Source organism: Martes martes, assembly GCF_963455335.1.
Source record: "Martes martes genome assembly, chromosome: 6".
NCBI lineage: Eukaryota > Metazoa > Chordata > Mammalia > Carnivora > Mustelidae > Martes > Martes martes.
The window spans coordinates 120863483-120885246 of record NC_137893.1 but is presented as its reverse complement, the minus strand read 5'-3'; the positions used below and the strand labels follow the sequence as shown (position 1 = coordinate 120885246).

At 43.5% G+C, this 21764-nt stretch overlaps 1 pseudogene across 1 annotated transcript in view; it reads right to left on the bottom strand.

Moving 5' to 3' along the window:
• Positions 1-10426: 10426 nt before the first annotated feature.
• Positions 10427-21764, bottom strand: part of LOC308344403 (DLA class I histocompatibility antigen, A9/A9 alpha chain-like) — a 35823-nt pseudogene continuing 24485 nt past the window's right edge. The window contains exons 5-6 of the transcript in view: positions 11216-11320; positions 10427-11025 (exon numbers count right to left, since the gene is read on the bottom strand). The product of the transcript in view is annotated as a DLA class I histocompatibility antigen, A9/A9 alpha chain-like (transcript). The remainder of the gene's footprint in view (positions 11026-11215; positions 11321-21764) is intronic.

Below are 21764 nucleotides of genomic sequence, written 5' to 3'. Positions count from 1 at the left end.
GTGTGCCTTATACAGCTCTAATTTTCTTTGACTCCCTTTGCTGACTCACTTTCCTCTGAATACTGGCGTGTTTAAGAACTGTATCTGGGCTGCTTGCTCTGTTTTTTTTTTTTTTTTTTTTTTTAAGATTTTATTTATTTATTTGACAGAGAGACATCACAAGTAGGCAGAGACTCAGGCAGAGAGAGAGGGGGAAGCAGGCTCCCCGCCGAGCAGAGAGCCCAATTTGGGGCTCAATCCCAGGACCCTGAGATCACAATCTGAGCCAAAGGCAGAGGCCTAATCCACTGAGCCACCCAGGCGCCCCTGCTTGCTCTGTTTTTACTGCCTTCTTAATCACTGTAGTTTCATCTCATCCCAGGATTTCAAATATCATCTGTACACAAATAACCCCAAACATGCATCTACATATTTTCATCATTTAAAAAATAGCATACCCAGACAGGTACTCAGATACATTGCAGGTGGAATTGCAAAACTGGTCATGTTTTTCTGAAGGGCAATATGGCAATTTCTGTCCAAATTAAAAAATGTGAAAAAAAAAAAAAAAAAAATGTGTACATCCAGGGGTACCTGGTTGGCTTGGTCAGTGGATCGGGCACCTCTTGATCTCAGGCTTTAAGTTCTCATGCTCTCTCTCAAATAAACAGATAAAATTGTTAAAAATAATAATAAATAAATAGAGGTACGTGAGTGGCTTGTTTGGACTCCTGGTCTCACTCAGGTGGTAATCTCATGGGGCAAGGGATCCCGCCCTCAGACGGCAGTTGGCTTGAAGATTCTCTCTGTCTTTCCCACCCCACGCACTTACACAAGCGCTCTCTCTCTTAAATAAATAAATCTTAAAAAAATCTTAAAAAATATATATATATGTATATATATATATATACCCAGCAGTCCCACTTCTAGGAATGTGTCCAAAAATAACTTGCATACCTGTAAGATTACTTACTATATTCAAAATTATGTAGTGCAGCATCTATTTTAAAAACAGAAAAACATAAATAATCTATCAGTAGGGAACTGGTTAAGAAGCACTGTGTGTTGGGGCACCTGGGCGGCTCAGTCAGTTAAGCGGTTAAGTGTCTGCTTTCAGCTCAGGTCATTATCCCAGGGTCCTGGAATGGAGCCCATGTTGGACTTCCTGCTCAGTGGGGAGCCTGCTTGTGCATGCTCTCTCTCTCTCTTTCAGTCAAATAAATAAATAAAATCTTAAAAAAAAAAAAAAAAGCATTGTCTATCCATACAATGGAGTACCATTAAAAAATAAAAAGACACGAGGCTCCTGGGTGGCTGATTCAGTTTGGCATCCAGTTCTTGCTTTGGGCTCAGGTCTGATGGTCCTGATATCTGGGCCCTGGTAGGGCTGCACACTCAGCGGGAAGTCTGCTTGAGTTTCTTTCTCCCTCCCCCTCCATCCTCCCCTCTGTTTTTTCTCTCTCAAATAAATAAATAAATCTTTAAAATAAAAAATAGAAAAACACAGAAAGCTCTTAAGATGTCCTTATGGGCAGGTATCCATGGTACATGGTTAAGTGTAAAAAAGCAAGGTGTGGGGAAGCATATGTCAAAATTTGTGTAAGAGGGAAAATGTATATATTAGACATTATTATATTAATTAATGTTTGCTTGCATAGGCATAACATGTTTTTGGAAAAATAAGCAAGGAACTAATATCAGTGGTTGCCTGTCAGGGATGGGAGGAGGGTGATAGACTTCTTACCATTTTGAAGCTCTTGAATTTTGAACTAAATCGAAACATAAAACAAAAATAAGAACAAAAAAACACATAAAACAAATAATAAATCCAAATGAGACAAAACAAATGAAATTGGAAAACTCAAAATAAAAAACTGAAAAATAAATGACAGGAATAATTCCTTCACCTTTGTTAAGATAAAAAATTGAAAATTATATCAGTCCTTGAATAAGGGTGTTTACTACCATTTTAACTCAGCATGTTCTTTTCTTTTCTTTCTTTTTTAAAAAGTTTTATTTATTTATTTGACAGAGAGATATCACAAGTAGGCAGAGAGGCAGACAGAGAAGTAGGTTCCCTGCTGAGCAGAAAGCCCAACTGGGGGCTCCATCCCAGGACCCTGGGATCATGACCTGAGCCAAAGGCAGAGGCTTTAACCCACTGAGCCACCCAGGCACCCCCTTGTTATTTTCTTTTTAAACGTTTTATCTTTCTTTATATATTTGTCTTTCATTTATTAAAATAAGGTAAAATAAGGACATAATTACTCGATAAATGTAATTTGGTCAAAGAAGTTGACCAAATCTTGGTTTAAGCAGGAAAGCCCAATCTCCAAGACTTTTTTCGTGGTTAGACACAATCCCTTGTTGCTTTATAAATCTCAGGATGTCCTCTAGTGTCCATATGGGTTCAAAGTCTGACAGAATGGGAGGGGATACTTGCACATGATGAGTCAGATAAAGGGCTAGCATCCAAAATCCATCAAGAATTTATGAAATTTGGACCCCTGGGTGGCTCAGTGGGTTAAGCCTCTGCCTTTGGCTCCGGTCATGATCTCAGGGTCCTGGGATTGGGCCCTGCATCAGGCTCTTTGCTTGGCAGGGAGCCCGCTTTCTCTTCTCTCTTTCTGCCTGCCTCTCTGCCTACTTGTGTTCTCTGTCAAATAAATAAATAAAAATCTTTAAAAAAAAAAAGAATTTATAGGGACTCCTGGGTGGCTCAGTTGGTTGAGCGGCGGCCTTCGGGTCAGGTCATGATCCCAGCGTCTTGGGATCGAGTCCCACATCGGGCTCCTTGCTTGGCAGGGAGCCTGCTTCTCTCTCTGTCTCTGCCTGCCACTCCATCTGCCTGTGCTCACTCTCTCTCTATGACAAATAAATAAATAAAATCTCTTAAAAAAAAGAATTTATGAAATTCAACATTCAAGGAACAAACAATCTAATCAAGAGATGGGCAGAAAACATGAACAGACATTGCTACAAAGAAGACATCCAAATGGCCAACAAACACGTGAAAAAGTGCCATAACTTGGCATAACTTGGCACAAATCAAAACCACAACGAGATAACACCTCACACCAGTGAGAATGGCTAAAATTAACAAGTCAAGAAGCGACAGATATTGGCAAAGATGCAGAGAAAGGGAAACCTCCTACACTGTTGGTGGGAGTGCAAGCTGGTGTAGCCACTCTGGAAAACAGTATGGAGGTTCCTCAAAAAAGTTGAAAATAGAGCTACTCTACCACCATAGCAATTGCACGGCTGTGTATCTACCCCCAAATGCAAATGTAGTGATGCAAAAGGGCACGTGCACCCCAATGTTTATAGCAGCAATGTCTACAATAGCCAAGCTATGGAAAGAGCCCAGATGTCCATCAACAGATGAATGGATAAAGAAAAAGTGGCATATATACACAATGGACTATTACGCAGCCACTAAAAATTGAAACCTTGCCATTTGCTATGATGGGGATGGAACTAGAGAATATTATGCTAAGTGAAATAAGTCAGTCAGAGAAAGACAATTATCACATGATCTCACTGATATGTGGTATTTGAGAAACAAGGCAGAGGATTATAGGGGAAAAGAGGAAAAAAAAAAAAAACGAAACAAGGTGAAGCCAGAGAGGGAGACAAACCATAAGAGACTCTTAATATCAGGAAACAAACCAAGGGTTGCTGGAGTGGAGGGGGGTGGGAGGAATGGTGTGGCTGGGTGATGGGCAGCATATGTTGTGGGGAGTGCTGCATATTTTGTAAGACTGATGAATCACAGATCTGTGCCCCTGAAACAAATAACACATTAAATGTTAATAATAAAAAATTAAATTAAAATTTAGACATTATCTAAAAAAAAATTTGTCTTTCGTTCATTAAAGGGTAAAATAAGGGCATGATTACTCAATAAATGCAATTTGTTTGGTCAAGGAAGTCGACCAAATCTTGGTTTAAGCAGGAAAGCCCAATCTCCAAGACTTTTTTGGTAGTTAGACACAACCCTTGTAACTTTATAAATCTCAGGATGCCCTCTAGTGTCCATGTGGGTTCAAAGTCCCAGTGATTCAAAAATAAATCACTTGGGTGGTTTTAGTCTAGGACATCTTACTGAAGCCCTTTGCCAAAATGCCAAGACTATCATTGTTAGCCCATTCTTTTATCTTTGTTAGCTGGCTTATAATTGTCAGGCTATGAAAAAAAAAATTATCAGGCTACGTTACCCTATCTTTGGACCAGAAAGTATGCTCAGTGTTCCTCCAGTCACATCATAGGTCCCAGCAGCTGAGGTATGATACAGCAAGGAGGTCAATGTTGTGAGGGTCTGGGAAGGGTCTGAGGGGCAGGAGCCCATCTGTAGAGTCCCAGGAAGCCCCAGGTGCTGTGTGTAAAGCACTGCTTCTGGATGACCCTCTTAGACCTCCGCATCTGGGTGTGACCGGGGTGCCTGCCCTTCCTGGAACCCAAGGCAAATCCACACTGGATATCTGCGGTGGGAGTAGGGTTCTGGAGTGGGGGCAGGTATGGTTTAGTTTATCCTACACCTCTGCCTCAGTCCTTTTCCAGACCTCTTCTGATACTAGAAACCAAACCAGACAGGCTTAGGACTACGGTTCTCAAAGTGTGGACTTGGGGCAAACTGGGAAGCTCCCAAGCTGGGAACTTGTGAGAAATGCAGATTTCAGACCCTACAGAATGAGAAAGCCCAGGGGTCAGGGCCCAGCACTCTGCTTTTTAACATGCTCTTTAGCAGGATTTTGCTTTTCAGAAAAAATCAGGCTCTCTCATGTTTCAACATGTAGTAGCTGTGACTTCTGAATAGTCAGAATTCAGGACACTTTAACCCGGAAGCACCTGGCACCTCAGTCGGCTTCATCTGAATCCAGGCCTGGTCCAGGCAAAGACACTCACGTCCTGGATTCTGAGCCGCATTCACTTGTGCTGGGTGTCCTTTGGATTTCTACTCATGCCTCAAATGCAGCTCACATGTTATTTCTTTTATGAGGTTTTGGGACTCTTGGTCAGAGCTGGTGGTCTACATATCTGTCCATCAAGCATGCATGCATGTTGCACTTACCATTTGTGTTTCCTTACCCATCGAAATGCAAATCAAAACCACTTTGAGATGTTACGTCATACCAGCCAGAATAGGCAGTACTAAAAAGATAAGAGGGTGCCTGACTGGCTCAGTCGGTAGAGCACGCCACTCTTGATCTTGGGGTTGTAAGTTTGAGCCCCATGTTGGGTATAGAGTTTGCTTCAAAAAAAAAAAAAAAGGATAAGAAATGACAAGTGTTGGGGATGATGTGGAGAGAAGCGAATCCTCATGCATTTTTTTTTTTAAGATTTTATTTATTTGACAGACAGAGATCACAAATAGGCAGAGAGGCAGGCAGAGAGAGAGAGGGGGAAGCAGGCTCCCCGCTGAGCAGAAAGCCTGATGTGGGGCTCGATCCCAGGACCCTGAGATCATGACCTGAGCTGAAGGCAGAGGCTTAACCCACTGAGCCACCCAGGTACCCCCCTCATGCATTATTAGCAGAAATGTAAATCGGTGCAGCCACTGTGGAAAACAGTATGGAGATTCCTCAAAAAATTAAAATAGAACTATCGGTAATTCCACTGCTGGGTATTTTTGCTGAATAGTTTTTGACAGTTGACTCAATCTTCTACCTTGTTATAGATATATTCAAATTGTCTGTTTCTTCTGATTCTTTAGTAGTTTGTGTCTTTCTACAAATTTGTCTATTTTATCTAAGTAAGTTAATATTTTGGCATATAATTGTTCATCATAATTGCATAATTTCTCTTTATTTCTGTAGTCAGTCATAATATCCCCTCTTTCATTGCTGACCCTAGTAATTTGAGACTTCTCCCTTTTTTATTTTTTGAGTTTAGTTGAAAATCCCTTTTTTATTTTTTGAGTTTAGTTGAAGGATCACATGTGATTTAGTTTTATATAGTTATTTTATTATTTTCTTTATTTCATTAATTTCCACTGTATTCTTTACTTTTTCCTTCCATTTGGTTTAGTTTGCTTCTCTTTTTTCTTTGACTTAATGTAGATGGTGAGGTAATTGATTTGAGATAATCCTTTCCTTTTTCTTTTTTTGAGAGAGAGAGGGAGAGTATACACACACACACACACACACACATGTGCATGTGGATGCACGCAAGCAGGGGGAGGAGGGGCAGAGGGAGAGGGAGAATCTCAAGCAGGCTCCACACTCATCACTGAGCCCAATGCAGGACTCAATCTTGCAACCCTGAGATCATGACCTGAACCCAAATCAGGAGTCAGGCACTTAACCCACTGAGCCACCCAGGCACCTCTGAGATGTTTCTTTTTTAATATAAGCATTTACAGCTATATATTTGCCTCTCAGCACTGCTTTAGTAGCATCCTCTAGGTTTTGGTACACTCTGGCTTCATTTTTGTTAATCTCAAAGTACTTTCTGATTTTCATTTTGGTATTTCTTTGACCCTTTGATTATGTAGAAGTGTGCTGTTAAATTCTGCATATTTGTGAGTTTTCCAAATTTCTTCCATTTATTGATTTCCAGTATCATGTCACTATGATAAGAGAACATTTTTTTCTATTATTTTTACCCTTCAAAATTCATGGAGGTTTGCTTTATGGCCTAGCATTTGGTTTATCCTCAAGAAAGCTCCACGTGCATTTGAAAAGAATGTATATACTGTTGATGGGTGGAGCGTTCTGTAAGTGTCAGATTTCTGCTTTGGTTTTTTTTTTTTTTTTTAAAGATTTATTTATTTATTTATTTGACAGACAGAGATCACAAGTAGGCAGAGAGGCAGGCAGAGAGAGGAGGAAGCAGGCTCCCTGCCGAGCAGAGAGCCCAATGCAGGGCTCGATCCCAGGACCCTGGGATCATGACCGAGCCGAAGGCAGAGGCTTTAACCCACTGAGCCACCCAGGCGCCCCTCTGCTTTGGGTTTATAGTATGGTTCAAGTCTTTATGTTTATTGATCTCTGCATAGTTATTCTATTCATTATTGAAAGTGATACACTGCAGTTCCTGACTATTGTCGTATTATCTATTTCTCTCTCAATTTTTGTCGATTTTGCTTTCATGTATGTAGTGCTGAGTCATTAGGTGAATATACGTTTATAATTGTTTCATCTTTCTGATGATTTGACTCTTTTATCATTATAAAATGACACTGTCCATCTTACTAGTATTTTTAAATCTCCTTTTCTCTAATGAGTGTATCCACCCCAGCTAGCTTGCTTGCTTGCTTGCTTTCTTTCTTTCTGTCTTTCTTTTTAAGATTTATTTATTTGAGAGAGAGAGAGAGACTGGGAGGGGCAGAGGGAGAGGGTGAGAGAGTCTTAAGCAGCCTCTGCATTGAGCATGGAGCCTGAGGTGGGGGTTGATCTCACAACCCTGAGATCACAACCCGAGCTGAAACCAAGAGTCAGATGCTTAACCATTTGCATGACCCAGGCACCCCTCACTCCAGCTTTCCTATGGTTATTTGCCTAAGATAAATTTTTCCATCCCTGGGGAGCCTGGGTGGCTCAGTGGGTTAAGCCTCAGCCTTTGGCTCAGGTCATGGTCTCAGGGTCCTGGGATTGAGCCCCACATCAGGCTCTCTGCTGCTTCCCCCCTCAGCATGCTTCCCTCTCTGCCTGCCACTCTGCCTGCTTGTGATCTGTCAAATAAATAAATAAAATCTTTAAAAAAAACCTTTTCCATCCCTTTAATTTTTTAAAAGATTTAATTAATTTATTTGAGAGAGAGAGAGAGTACAAGTGGGGGAGCGGAGGGAGAAGGGACAGAGGGAGAGGGAGAGGGAGAAGCAGGCTCCTTGCTGAGCAGGGAGCTTATGTGGGGCTGGATCCTAGGACCCTGGGATCATGACCAGAGCCAAAAGCAGACGCTTAAACAACTGAGCCATCCAGGCCTTCCCTGACCCTTTAATTTTAATCTATTTGTATTTGAATCTCAAGTGTGTCTACTGCAGACAGCATAGTTGAATCTTGTTTTGTTTTCAGGCCAAAAATCTGCACTTTGAATGACTTATTTAAGCCATTTATATGTAATGTTGATACTGATGCACTTGGATTTATGATGCCATTTTACTTCTTTTTTTGTTTTCCATGCTTCCACTCTTTTACTGATTACTTTTTATTAGGTGAATATTTTATATGGTAATATTTTATTTTATTTTACTTATTTATTTTTTTAAAGATTTTATTTATTTGACAGACAGAGATCACAAGTAGGCAGAGGCAAGCACAGAGAGAGGAGGAAGCAGTCTCCCTGCTGAGCAGAGAGCCGGATACGGGGCTTGATCCTATGACCCTGGAATCATGACCCAAGCTGAAGGCAGAGGCTTTAACCCACTGAGCCACCCAGGTGCCCCTATATGGTAATATTTTAAACATCTAATGATTTATCACTATATTTCACAGTTGTTTTTTTTTTTTTTAAGATTTTATTTATTTGACAGACAGATCACAAGTAGGCAGAGAGGCAGGCAGAGAGAGAGAGGAGGAAGCAGGTTCCCTGCCCAGCAGAGAGCCGATGTGGGGCTCGATCCCAGGACCCTGGGATCATGACCTGAGCGGAAGGCAGAGGCTTAACCCACTGAGCCACCCAGGCGCCCCTTTCACAGTTTTTTTTTAAGAGGTGCTTTTTGCATTTTTCTACATTTTCTTTTTTAAATTTTTACTTATTTATTTTTTAAAAAATTTTCTTTATTTATTTGAGATAGGGAAGACAAGCAGGGGGAGCATAGAGGCAAAGAGAGAAGCAGACTCCCCACTGAGCTCGGAGCCCCATGCGGGGCTCAATCCCATGACACGTAAGATCATGACGTGAGCAGAAACCAAGAGTCTGACCCTCAACTGACTGAGCCACCCAGGGGCCCCTGTTTGTGTAAATTTTTTTTTTAAAGATCTTATTTATTTATTTGACACAGAGAGATCATAAGTAGGCAGAGAGGCAGGCAGAGAGAGAGAAGAGGGGAAGCAGACTCCCTGCTGAGTGGAGAGCCCAATGCGGGGCTCCATCCCAGGACCCTGAGATCATGACCTGAACTGAAGGCAGAGGCTTAACCCACTGAGCCACCCAGGCTCCCTGTTAATGTAAATTTTTTGACACGTAAGTTAAATATAGATTTTCTACAGAAATTTGTCTTTTTTAAAAAACAATTTTTAAAATTTAGTATTTTATTTCATTTTTTTAAAGTAAGTTATATGTCCAATGGGGTGCTTAAACTCATGACTCCAAGATCAATAGTTGCCTGCTCTGCCATCTGAGCCAGTTGTTTGCCCTGAAGTTAAGTTTGTTTCTTTTCTTTAAAAAAAAAAAAAAGAAAAGATTTTATTTATTTATTTGTCAGAGAGAGAGAGAGAGCACAAGCAGGGGGGAGCAGCAGGCAGAGGGGGAAGCAGTCTCCCTGCTGAGCAAGGAGCTCACGCAGGGCCCGATCCCAGGACCTCAGGATCACGACCTGAGCTGAAGGCAGATGCCTGACTGAGCTACCCAGGCGACCCAGTTTGTTTCTTTCTTGCAATTTCTGGGTCATCACCAATCCATGACAATTATAAACTAAACTAATGACATGATTTTGACCCAATGGCCAATGATAAAGCAAACTTGGACTACAAATCACAGAAGGAGTAGTCCATGATTACAAATTCTTTGAAATTGTTGTTTGCTCTTTTTGCTGACTTAAAGGCAAATTTCCTTAGAGTACTCTTGTACTTGAAGACACAGAAGATTTTGATGTTTTGCCCTTTTCTGAGGATATGAACCTGTTTCCCAGATTTTCAGGGAGGGGATGTCTTTCATGCTCCTCACATGAACAAGTTCTGGGCATCATTTCCTGTCTACTAAGCTCATGAACTTGAGAAGCCAAGCTAAGGTTCTCAGATTCGAAAAAATGCCCGAAGGATCAGAACAATATTTCTCCCTGATTTATTGCCTATATTCATATTTTGGCATAAATGATTATTCTCCTACTTGTTCTACTACATTCTTGGATATTTGTCCTATTTTATCTATCATTTTTATTTGTTTTTAGGGGGAAAGACAGCCTTAAAACTTAAGTCTACCATGTTATTGGAGACGGCATCCCAATTAACTATGTTTTCATTTCTGCTGTTTATCTGGCACCAGAGTAGGTGCTAGAGTGTAAGTCACCTAAACCAATGGTAATCTGTGTCTACAGTGAGCCAGCCCTGGTCTGGGAGCTGTTATTCAGCCCACAGAAAGTACGCACAGAAGTTGAAAGTGAGTGTAAGCTAGAAAGCTCTACCTTCTCCTGTCTGAGACTGGTCATTGACAAGCAAAACTGAGCATGAATATCACATCATTGGATCTGCTAAAAACAGTCTGATTATCAGCTGTTCATGGACCAGAGATGGAGTTGCACAGTGTCTAAACTGGAATGATTTTTATTATTTATTTATTTATTTTTAAAAAAGATTTTATTTATTTATTTGACAGAGAGAGATCACAAGTAGGCAGAGAGGCAGGCAGAGAGAGAGAGAGGAGAAAGCAGGCTCCCCACCAAGCAGAGAGCCCATTGCAGGACTCGATCCCAGGACCCTGAGATCATGACCTGAGCTGAAGGCAGAGGGTTAACCCACTGAGCCACCCAGACCCCCTATTTGTTTTTTGTTTTTGTTTTTGTTTTTTTTTTTAAAGATTTTATTTATTTATTTGAGAGAGTGAGAGAGAGAGCACGAACAGGGGGAGGGGCAGAGAGAGAAGGAGAGGCAGACTCCCTGCTGAGCAAGGAACCTGGTATCGGGCTGGTACTTTTCCTCCGGTGGGAAGAAAATATCATGTTAGAGGCCGAGGACAGGGCGAGGCCATGAGATCCTAGAGGAAACTCCTAGTCCTGGTTGAAAATGAAGTTTCCAGAATTGTGCCTGAAGACCCAGGACAGGATCAGGAAACACGAAGAATGAGGTGTGGGGTCACTTGGTTACCTGACTTGCTGGAGGTCTGTTCTCAGCAGGATCCTTCCTCTCTATCCTGTGACTGCTGGGAGTCAGGTCCCCATCACCAGAACTGCCAAGATGAAAATGTGTCCTTCATTGTCACAAGTGTTTGCTACAGAGTCAGTGTTAGTGATCAGCTCCAGAGTGGGCAAGTACATGTGCAAGGATGGTACTTTCCAGTTACAAGGCAGGACAGTCTGCTGCCTAGGAAACCCCCCAGAGGGACAAGAGACCTCAGATCCCCCCACTCCATTCCCTACCTGAGCGCTTCTTCCTCCAGATCACAGCTCCAAATGCCACAGTAACCACAAGGAGAGCCAGGCCAGCAATGATCCACATGATGGGGATGGTGGGAGGAGGCAGTTCTGGAAAGGGAAGGGACAGTGAGGGCCCCAGACCTCTGGTTTGAATCCTGACCCTACTGAAGTTCTCCAGAAGGCCTTCTGCTTTCCCTGAGAAGAGGCTCGACCCCAAACCCTCCTTACCCCATCTCCAGGTGATGGGATCGGGCAACCCCTCATGCTGCACATGGCATGTGTATCTCTGTTCTGCTCCAAAAGGCACCACCTCAACCGCCCACTTCCTGGAAAGTTCCATCTCCTGCTGACCTGGTCTCCACAAGCTCTGTTTCCTGGGTCAGGTCCTCTCCCTCACTGCTGTCAGATCAGGGTGATCTCTGCAGGGTAGAAGCCCAGGGTCCAGCACCTCAGGGTGACATCACAGTCAGAGATGGGGTGGTGTGTCACATGTGTGTTGGGGGGCTCTGAGGAAGAGAATCAGAAAATCCACCAAACCCGGGCTTACCTTTATGGGCCACTGAAAGGGCATTCATGTGACCAGGGCCACTGTTTTGGAAGGCAGCTATGCTCACCACTATACCACCAATGCTGGACCACTGTTTTGGATTGAAGAAGCACAAAGCCCAGTCATCAACCTAACTTTTGGGATCTCCTAATCTAGGAATTCTAGAATCAGGGAGAGAACCCAGGGTAGGAAGTCTAAGAGGGAGACGGCACTAGTGGTCCTGACTGCGGTGCAGGGTGAAGGAGTCAGGAAACCCAGAGTTGGAACCCCAAAGATGCTATCATTGGAGAAAAAGGCCTTGAGAGGGGAAAGTCATGGTTTCCAAGGTAGCTGCCAGGGTTAAAGGGAAAGGCTGATGGGTTATTGCAGGGATGGTCTCCACCTGCCTCCTGGGAGAGACTGGATTCCTCCATTGTCCTTTAGAGAAAAGCGGCCCTCTGGGTGAGTCACTCTCCAGTAGGAACCTGAACACCCAGGCGGACCTCCCTCTCCCCACCAGTGGGAGGGGCGGTGTTCTTACATTTCCTCTCCCTGGTGGGAAGCCAGCCCCAGGGGAGGGGAGATCAGCGAGGCCCCCGTGGCCCCTAGTACCTGCTCGCTGCAGGGTCTCCTTTGGGTTCTCCAGGTACCTGGGGAGCCACTCCACGCACCTGCCCTCCACGTAGTTCCTATAGAGCTCCGCGTCCGTCACCAGGGGCCTCCCACTTGCTGCGGGTGATCTGCGACGTAGTGTCCGCCGAGGTCCAGGAGCGCAGGTCCTGGCTCAGGGCGATGTAATCCGCGCGGTCGTAGGAGTCCTGATTGTACTCGCGGAGGAGGCGCCCCTCCGGCTCCACGTCACAGCCATACATGCACTAGTAGGTGTGAGACCCTCCCCGCCCCAACAGGCAGGGTTTAAGTCCAAACACAAGTAAAACCGCCTAAACGTTACCGCTGGCTCGGGGAGGGCCAGAGTTCCCGCTAGGGTTCTCTCAATTCCCAGTGACGCTTGGATCCGTGAACGTGGGTGGGGAATGGGGGTCGTGACCTGCACCCGGCCCTGTCGCTCACCGGCCTCGCTCTGGTTGTAGTAGCCCCGCAGCGTGTTTAGGTTCACTCGGAAAGTCCGTGCGGTGTCCTTGATTTTCCGGGTCTCCCGGTCCCAAATCTCCGGCCCCATATGGCCCATCCAAGACACCCGGGGCTCAGCCCTCTGACTGGCAGAGTCTCTGTCGAACCGCACGAACAGCGTGTCGTCCACGTAGCCGACGACGATGAAGCGGGGCTCCCCGCGGCGGGGCCCGGACATCGCGGTGTAGAAATACCTCATAGAGTGGGAGCCTGCGGGCGCGGAGGGGCTGAGACCCCGCCCGACCCTCCTGCCCGCGAGGGGCCCGGGGTCCAGGTGGAGGCGGCCGGGAGGGAAGGGGGAGGGGGCACCGAGCGGGGGAGAGCAGGGCGGAGGCGGGGAGGGACGGGGGAGCACGGGCCGGGGTGGGGCCGGGGGCGGCTGGGGGTCTGGGGCGGGAGAGGCGCCTTCCCCGGGGTCCCGCGTCCCCTCCCGGGCGTCCCCTAGCTCCCGCCCCGCAGAGGGCCTTTCCTTCCGCCTGACACTCACCCACCCAGGTCTCGGTCACGGCCAGCGCCCCCCACAGCAGCAGGAGGATGGTTCGGGGCATCACGGACCTGCATCTTCCCGGTCTGGGTAAACTGTTCAGTCGCTACTGGACTCGGAGGAGACTTTAGAACCCGGAACTGCAGTTCCGGTGATTGGCCACTCCAGAAACCTGACACCCAATGGGAATGCGAACTGGGGTGTGTCACGAGTATCCAGGCAGAAGGACCCAAGACAGGCTTTGAGGGGAAGTGAAACCCTGGGAGATGAGGGCTCCGCGTTACTGGGCTTCTTGGCCCCAGACTCCGCCCCACTGTCTCCTACCCTGAAAGGCAGGCCAAGGGACCTAGGACTTGTGCGGACCCCACACCTATGGCACAGAGCACTCTGTCACACTGCCTCCCTGAACTGTGTGAGTCAGTGATTCTCAAACATTCTGTTCACAGGATATCTACATATACAGTCTCACAGATTATTGAAGATGCCAAGGATAATCTTGTGTCTGTGGGTTTTATCTAACAATATTTGCCATAGTAATAATAAAACAGCTTTATAAATTCATTAATTCGTTTAGAATCGTATTAACCATGGCATATAAAGGAAATACATTTTTTATTATGTTCAGTTAGCCACCGTATAGTCATCATTAGTTTTTGATGTAGTGTTCAGTGATTCATTAGTTTCATATAACACCCAGTGCTCATCACAACATGTCCCCTCCTTAATATCCATCACTTAACTAACCCATTCCCCCAACACCCTGCCTTCTGTAATCCTCAGTTTGTTTCCCCGAGTCCAGAGTCTTTCATGGTTTGTCTCCCTCTCTGACTTCTTCCCATTGTTTTCCCTCCCTTCCCCTGTGGTCTTTCCTGCTATTCCTTATGTGCCATATATGAGTGAAACCATATGATAATTGCCTTTCTCTGACTGACTTATTTCACTTAGCATGATCCCTTCCAGTTCCATCCATGTAATGGTAGGTATTCATCCTTTCTGATGGCTGAGTAGTATTCCATTGTATGTATGTACCACAACTTCTTTATCCATTATCTGTTGAAGGGCATGTCAGTTCCTTCCACAGTTTGGCTATTGTGGACATTGCTGCTATGAATATTGGGGTTCAGGTGCCCCTTCTTTTCACTACATCTGTATTTTGGGGGGGTAAATACCCGGTAATGCAATTGCTGGGTCATAGGGTAGCTATATTTTTTTTAAAAAAGATTTTATTTATTTATTTGACAGAGAGAGAGATCACAAGTAGGCAGAGAGGCAGGCAGAGGCGGGGGCAGGGGAAGCAGGCTCCCTGCCGAGCAGAAAGCCCAATGTGGGGCACGATCCCAGGACCCTGAGATCACGACCCGATCGAAGGCAGAGGCTCAACCCACTGAATCACCTAGGCGCCCCTCTATTTTTAACTTCTTGAGGAACATCCATACTGTTTTCCAGAGTGGCCTGTACCAGCTTGCATTCCCATCAACAGTGTAAGAGGGTTCCCCTTTCTCCACAACCTCTCCAACATTTGCTGTTTCCTGACTTGTTAATTTCAGCCATTCTGACAGATGTGAGGTAGTATCTCATTGTGGTTTTCATTGTATTTCCCCAAATGACAAGGGATGTGGAGCATTTTTTCATCTATCTGTTGGCCATTTGGATGTCTTCTTTGGAGAAATGTCTGTTCATGTATTCTGCCCATTTCTTGATTGGATTGTTATTATTTATTTATTTATTTATTTAGGGTGTTGAGTTTGATAAGTTCTTTATAGATCTTAGATTCTAGCCCTTTATCTGACATCGACTGCAAATATCTTCTCCCATTCCATAGGCTGCCTTTTAGTTTTGTTGATGCTTCCTTTGCTGTGCGGAAGCTTTTAATCTTCATGAAATCCCAAAAGTTCATTTTTGCTTTTGTTTCCCTTGCCTTTAGGGACATGTCTTGGAAGAACTTGCTGTGGCCAAGGTCGAAGAGGTTACTGTCTGTGTTCTCCTCTAGGATTTTGATGGACTCCTGTCTCACATTTAGGACTGTCATCCATTTTGAGTTTATCTTTGTGTATGGTGTAAGAGAATGGTCCATTTTCATTCTTGCATGTGGGTGTCCAATTTTTCCAACAACATTTGTTGAAGAGACTGTCCTTTTTCCATTGGATAGTCTTTCCTGCTTTGTTGGAGATTAGTTGACCATAGACTTGAGGGTTCATTTCTGGGGTCTCTATTCTGTTTCATTGATCTATATGTCTGTTTTTGTGCCAATACCATGTTATCTTGATGATCACAGCTTTCTAATATAGCTTGAAGTCAGGCATTGTGATGTCTCCAGCTTTGGTTTTCTTTTTCAACATTCTTTTGGTTATTCAGGGTTTTTTTTTTTCCTGATTCTGTACAAATTTTAAGATTTTTTTTTCCAGCTGTGTGAAAACTGTTGATGGCATTTTGATAGGGATTGCATTGAAAGTGTAGATTGTTCTGGACAGCACAGACATTTTCACAATGTTTATTCTTCCAATTCATAAGCATGGAAGCCTTTTCCATCTCTTTGTGTCTTCCTCAATTTCTTTTATATTTATTCTGTAGTTTCTGGAGTACAGGTCTTTTACTTTTTTGGTTAGGTTTATTCCTAGGTATCTTATGGTTTTTGGTGCAATTGTAAATGGGATGAATTCCTTAATTTCTTTCTTCAGTCACATCATTTTGTTTTTTTTTTAAAGATTTTATTTATTTATTTGACAGAGAGAGATATCACAAGTAGGCAGAGAGGCAGGCAGAGAGAGAGGGGGAAGCAGGCTTCCTGACGAGCAGCGAGCCTGATGTGGGGCTCAGTCCCAGGACCCTGGGATCATGACCTGAGCTGAAGGCAGAGGTTTTAACCCACTGAGCCACCCAGGCGCCCCATCTTCAGTCACATTGTTAGTGTGTAGAAATGCAACTGATTTCTTTTCTTTTTCTTTTTTTAAGATTTTATTTATTTATTTGACAGACAGAGATCACAAGCAGGCAGAGAGGCAGGCAGAGAGAGAGGAAGAGAAGCAGGCTTCCTGCTGAGCAGAGAGCCTGATGCGGGGCTCGATCCCAGGACCCTGGGATCATGACCTGAGCCGAACACAGAGGCTTTAACCCACTGAGCCACCCAGGTGCCCCTGCAACTGATTTCTGTGCATTGATTTTGTATCCTGCCATGTTGCTGAATTGCTGTATGAGTTTTAACAATTTTGGGGTGGGTTTTGGGTTTTCCACATAAAGTATCCTCTCATGTGTGAAGAGTGAGAGTTTGACTTCTTCTTTGCCAATTCGAATGCCTTTATTTCTTCTTCTTGTTGGGTTGCTGAGGCTGGGACTTCTAGTACGATGTTGAACAATAGTGGTGAGAGTGGGCATCCCTGTAATTTTCCTAACCTTGAGGAAAAGCACTCATCCCCACTGAAAATGATATTCGCTGTAAGGTTTTCACAGATGGCTTTTATGACATTGAGGTACGTTCCCTCTACCCCTACACTTCGAAGAGTTTTAATTAAGAAAGGATGCTGCATTTTGTCAAATGCTTTTTCTGAATCATTGAGAGGATCATATGGTGCTTGTCTATTCTTTTATTAATGTGACCTATCATACTGATTGATTTACAGATGTTGAACCACCCTTGCAGCCCAGGAATAAATTCCACGTGGTCCCGGTGGATAATCCTTTTAATGTTCTGTTGGATTCTATTGGCTAGTATCTTGGTGAGTATTTTGGCATCCATGTTTATCAAGGATATTGATCTGTAATTCTCCTTTTTGATGGGGTCTTTGTCTGGTTTTGGAGTCAAGGTAATTCCGGCCTCATAGAACTAGTTTGGAAGTTTCCCTTCCATTTCTATTTTTTGGAACAGTTTCAGGAGAATAAGTATTAATTCTTTAAATGTTTGGTAGAATTCCCCTGGGAAGCCGTCTGGCCCTGGGCTCTTGTTTGTTGGGACATATTTGATTACTGCTTCAATTTCCTTACTGGTTATGATCTGTTGAAGTTTTCTCTTTCTTCCTGGTTCAGTTTTGGTAGTATACTTCTCTAGGAATGCATTCATTTCTTCCAGATTGTCAAATTTGCTGGCATATAGTTGCTCATAATATGTTCTTATAATTGTTTGTATTTCTTTGGTGTTGGCTGTGATCTCTCCTCTTTCCTTAACGATTTTATTAATTTGGGCCTTTCTCTTTTCTTTTTGATAATATGGCCAGGGGTTTATTAATCTTATTAATTTTTTCAAAGAACCAGCTCCTAGTTTCATTGATTTGTTCTACTGTTCTCCTGGGTTCTATTTCATTGATTTCTGCTCTAGTCTTTATTATTTCTCTTCTCCTGCTTGGTTTAGGCTTTATTTGCTGTTATTTCTCCAGCTTCCTTAGGTTTAAGGTTAGCTTATGAATTTGAGATTTTTCTAATTTTTTGAGGAAGGCTTGTATTGCAATGTACTTCCCTCTTAGGATCGCCTTTGCTGTATCCCAAAGGTTATGATCCAGTGTGCTTTCATTCTCATTAGTTTCCATGAGTTTTTAAAATTCCTCTTTAATTTCTTGGTTGACCCATTCATTCTTCGGTAGGGAGCACTTTAACCTCCAAGTGTTTGTGTTCCTTCCAAATTTCTTCTTGTGATTGAGTTCTAGTTTCAAAGCATTGTGGTCTGAAGACATGCAGAGAATAATCCCAATCTTTTGGTGTTGGCTGAGACCCAGTTTGTGAGCCAGTATGTGATCTCTTCTGGAAAATTTCCATGTGCATTTGAGAAGAATCAGTATTTTGTTGTTTTAGGATGGAATGTTCTGTATATATCCATGAGGTCCATCTGGTCCATTGTGTCATTCAAAGCCCTTGTTTCTTTGTTCATCTTCTGCTTAGATGATCTGTCCTTTGCTGTAAGTGGGTGTGTTGAAGTCCCCTACTATTATTGTATTCTTATCAATGTGTTTACTTTGGTTATTGATTGGTTTATATAACTGGCTGCTCCCATGTTGGAGGCATAAATATTTACAATAAATATTTACAATCTTCTTGTTGGATAGACACTTTAAATGTGATATAATGCTGCTCTTCTTCTTTTACTACAGTCTTTGGTTTAAAATGCAATTTGTCTGATACAAGGATTGCTACCTTGGCTTCCTTTTGAGTTCCATTAATGTGGTAAACTGTTCTCCACCCCTCAGTTTCAGTTTGGAGGTGTCTTTAGGTCTAAATGAGTCTCTTGTAGACAGCATATGGATGGATCTTGTTTTTTTAACCAATTTGATAACCCGTGTCCTTTGATTGGAGCATTTAGTCCATTTACATTCAGAGTAACTATTGAAATATATGAATTTAGTGTCATATTATCTGAAAAGTCCCTGTTCCTATAGATTGTTTCTGTTTCTTTTCAGTCTATGTTACTCGTGGGCTTTCTCTTCATTTACAAAGATCCCATTAATATTTTTGCAGGGCTGGCTTGGAGGTCACATATTCTTTCAGTTTCTGTCTCTCCTGGAAACTCTTTATCTCTCTTTCCATTCTCAATGACAGCCTTGCTTGGTAAAGAACTCTTGGCTAAATGTTCTTCTCATTTAGTACCCTGAATATATCATGCCAGCCCTTTCTGGGCTCCCAGATTTCTGTGGATAGGTCTGATGTTAGTGTATGTTCCTGCCTCTGTAGGTAAGGAGCCTCTTGTTGAGCTGCTCTCAGGATTTTCTCTTTGTCTCTGAAATTTGCAAGCTTCACTATTATATGTTGGGATGTTGATATATTTTTATTGATTTTGGGAGGGGTCCTCTCTGCTTCTTGGGCATAAATGCTTGTTTCCTTTCCCAGATTAGAGAAGCTCTCATTTATGATTTGCTCAAATATACCTTCTGGCCCTCTCTTTCTCTCTTCATTTTCTAGTACCCCAGTAACTCTGACATTGGCATGTTTCATGGCATCAGTTTCTCGATGCCATGAAACCCTTCATGGGTTATTAGATGTTTTTCTCTTTTTTCCTCAACTTCCTTTCCATCAGCCTGTCTTTTAGATCACTTACTCTCTCTGCTGTCTCATTCACCATAGCTGTTAGAGCTTCCAATTTTTTTTTTAAATTATTTATTTATTTGAGAGAGAATGAGCAGGAGCAGAGGGAGGAGCAGAGGAAGAGGGAGAAGCAGGATCTCCACTGAGCAGGGAGCCAGATGCAGGGCTTGATCCCAGGACCCTGAGATCATGACCTGAGCTGAAGGCAGACATTTAACCAATGAGCCACCTCGACACCCTTAGAGCATCCAATTTAGACTGCATTTCATTTACAGCATTTAAAAAAATATATTTTTTTAAAATTTATTTGACAGACAGAGATCACAGGTAGGCAGAGAGAGGGAGGGGGAAGCAGGCTCTCTCAGAAGGCAGAGGCTTAACCCACTGAGCTACCCGGGCACCCCTCAGTTACAGCATTTTTAAGTTGGCCTGATTAGTTCTCATTTCTGCCCTGCGAGATCCTCTACTGTCTTTTCTTCTTTCTTCAAGCCCATCTATTAACTTTATAATTGCTATCCTGAATTCCATCTCTGACATTTTACTTATACCCATCTCAATTAGATCTGTGGCAGAAAACATTACTCTTGCTTTTTCTTTCATTGTGAATTCCTCCTAGTCATTTTGCCCAGAGAAGAATGGGTGAGCGAGTGAGCAGAAGCAAAAATATCAACCACAACCCAAGCACATTGCACAAATCCAAAAGAGGTCAGAAACAAGAATAGAAAAGCAAAGCAAACCAAACCAAAACAAAAAAGAGTGGGGGAAGAGAATATAATCTCATAAGGTGGACAAAGCAAGGTGATCCACTTGTTCCTGAGTGAATTTTGGTTTGTATGTTAGAAGACACTAAGTCCCAAAATTACAAAGAAAACAAAACCATTATATACAAAAATAAAATTGAATTGAGTAAAAAAAGACCAAAAATGAATCTTATATCTATAAAGTGTCGATGTAAAAAATAAAAGCTAAAACGTGACTTAAAAACAAAGAGTAGTTAAAATAAGAAACTAGTTCAAATGGGAAAAAAGAAAAAAAAAGAAATGGAAAATTTCAGACTGAAAGATAAAGGAATTGTAAGAAAAAACCTTGAGTTCTGTATATTATTTCCCCCTAGTGCTGCAGTTTTACAGTCCTGTAGATCTGTAAACCATCAATGCACCTGTTCTTCCAGTTGGTCTTCTAGGGAAGGGGCCTGCTGTGCTGCTTCTCAGGTGTCTTTGCCTGGGCGGTGTTGCACCACTCCTTGCCAGGACCCTGGGCCTCAGTGTAAGCTGGTCCTATGTGTGACTTTTGTTCCCTGAAGGGTCTCCATGCCTCTTTAGAGGATCAGAATGAAAATGGCTGGGTCCCAGTCTCCAGCCCTAGAACAGAAAGATCGTTGTCCCATCTCTTCAGTAAACTTTCTGGGACAAATAGTCTTCATCCTTGTGTGGGCCAAAATCTGCAGACTCCTGTGGTGCATGCCCACAGCAGTCCTCCCCAGGGGAGTCTGAGGGTCCCATGTTACTGTCTTTTGTAGTGCCCCGGGGCTGAGAGTGACTGGGGGCTTGTGGGCTTACCTGCTCCGATGTTCCCCAGGGACAGCTGGGTTTGCCTTGCTGTCCTTTATGGGGTTGCCACCCTGTGAGCTGTTGCACAGTTATAGGGGCCCCTTTTCCACCCCTCTTGGGGGATGGCAGATGGTCCACGTGTTTCAGTCCTTTTCTGGGTGTGCAGGTGGAGAGCGGTCACCCGCTCAGGCCTGGCTCCCGATTTATGGCGATCCAAGCTGAGAGTCCCCTCCTGGCTCACCGACCATAAACATTTCACTGTTTCACTGTTTGGGCACTCTAATGGCTTAGGCACCCCTGTTAGTTCTGTGACTCTTGGGAACTTGAGACCACACAGCCTCCTAGAATTATGCCTTTTTCATCCCCTGAGCCCCTTTCAGACAAGGATGTCTCTCATTGGAGCAGATTTCTAAGGGTTCCCATTTTGCCCTCTGGGGTATATCACTTTCCAGGGCTGGCTGATGGAGGCTCCCTCCCCTCTCTGTTTATCTTCAGACATCCCTTCTCAGATTCATATCTCCACACCTCTTACCTTGCAAAAAGCAATTGCTTTTCTACTTGTAGAGTTCTAGATTTTTTTTCCCCCTTACATCCTAGGCTGAATTCATGGGTGTTCAGAATGGTTTGATAGTTTTCCAGCTGAATTCAAGGGACCAGATGAAACATGGTCCCCTACTCTTCAGCCATTTTTCCCTGGCATACATTTTTTTATCTCAATTTTGTTGTGTCTTAATTTGTGGTCTAACATATGGTGCATCCTGGAAATGGTCCCATGTGTACTGGAGAAGAATGTGTATTCTGTAATTTGTGGGTAGAGTGTTCTCTATATGGGTGTCAGATCTAGTTCATTTATTATGT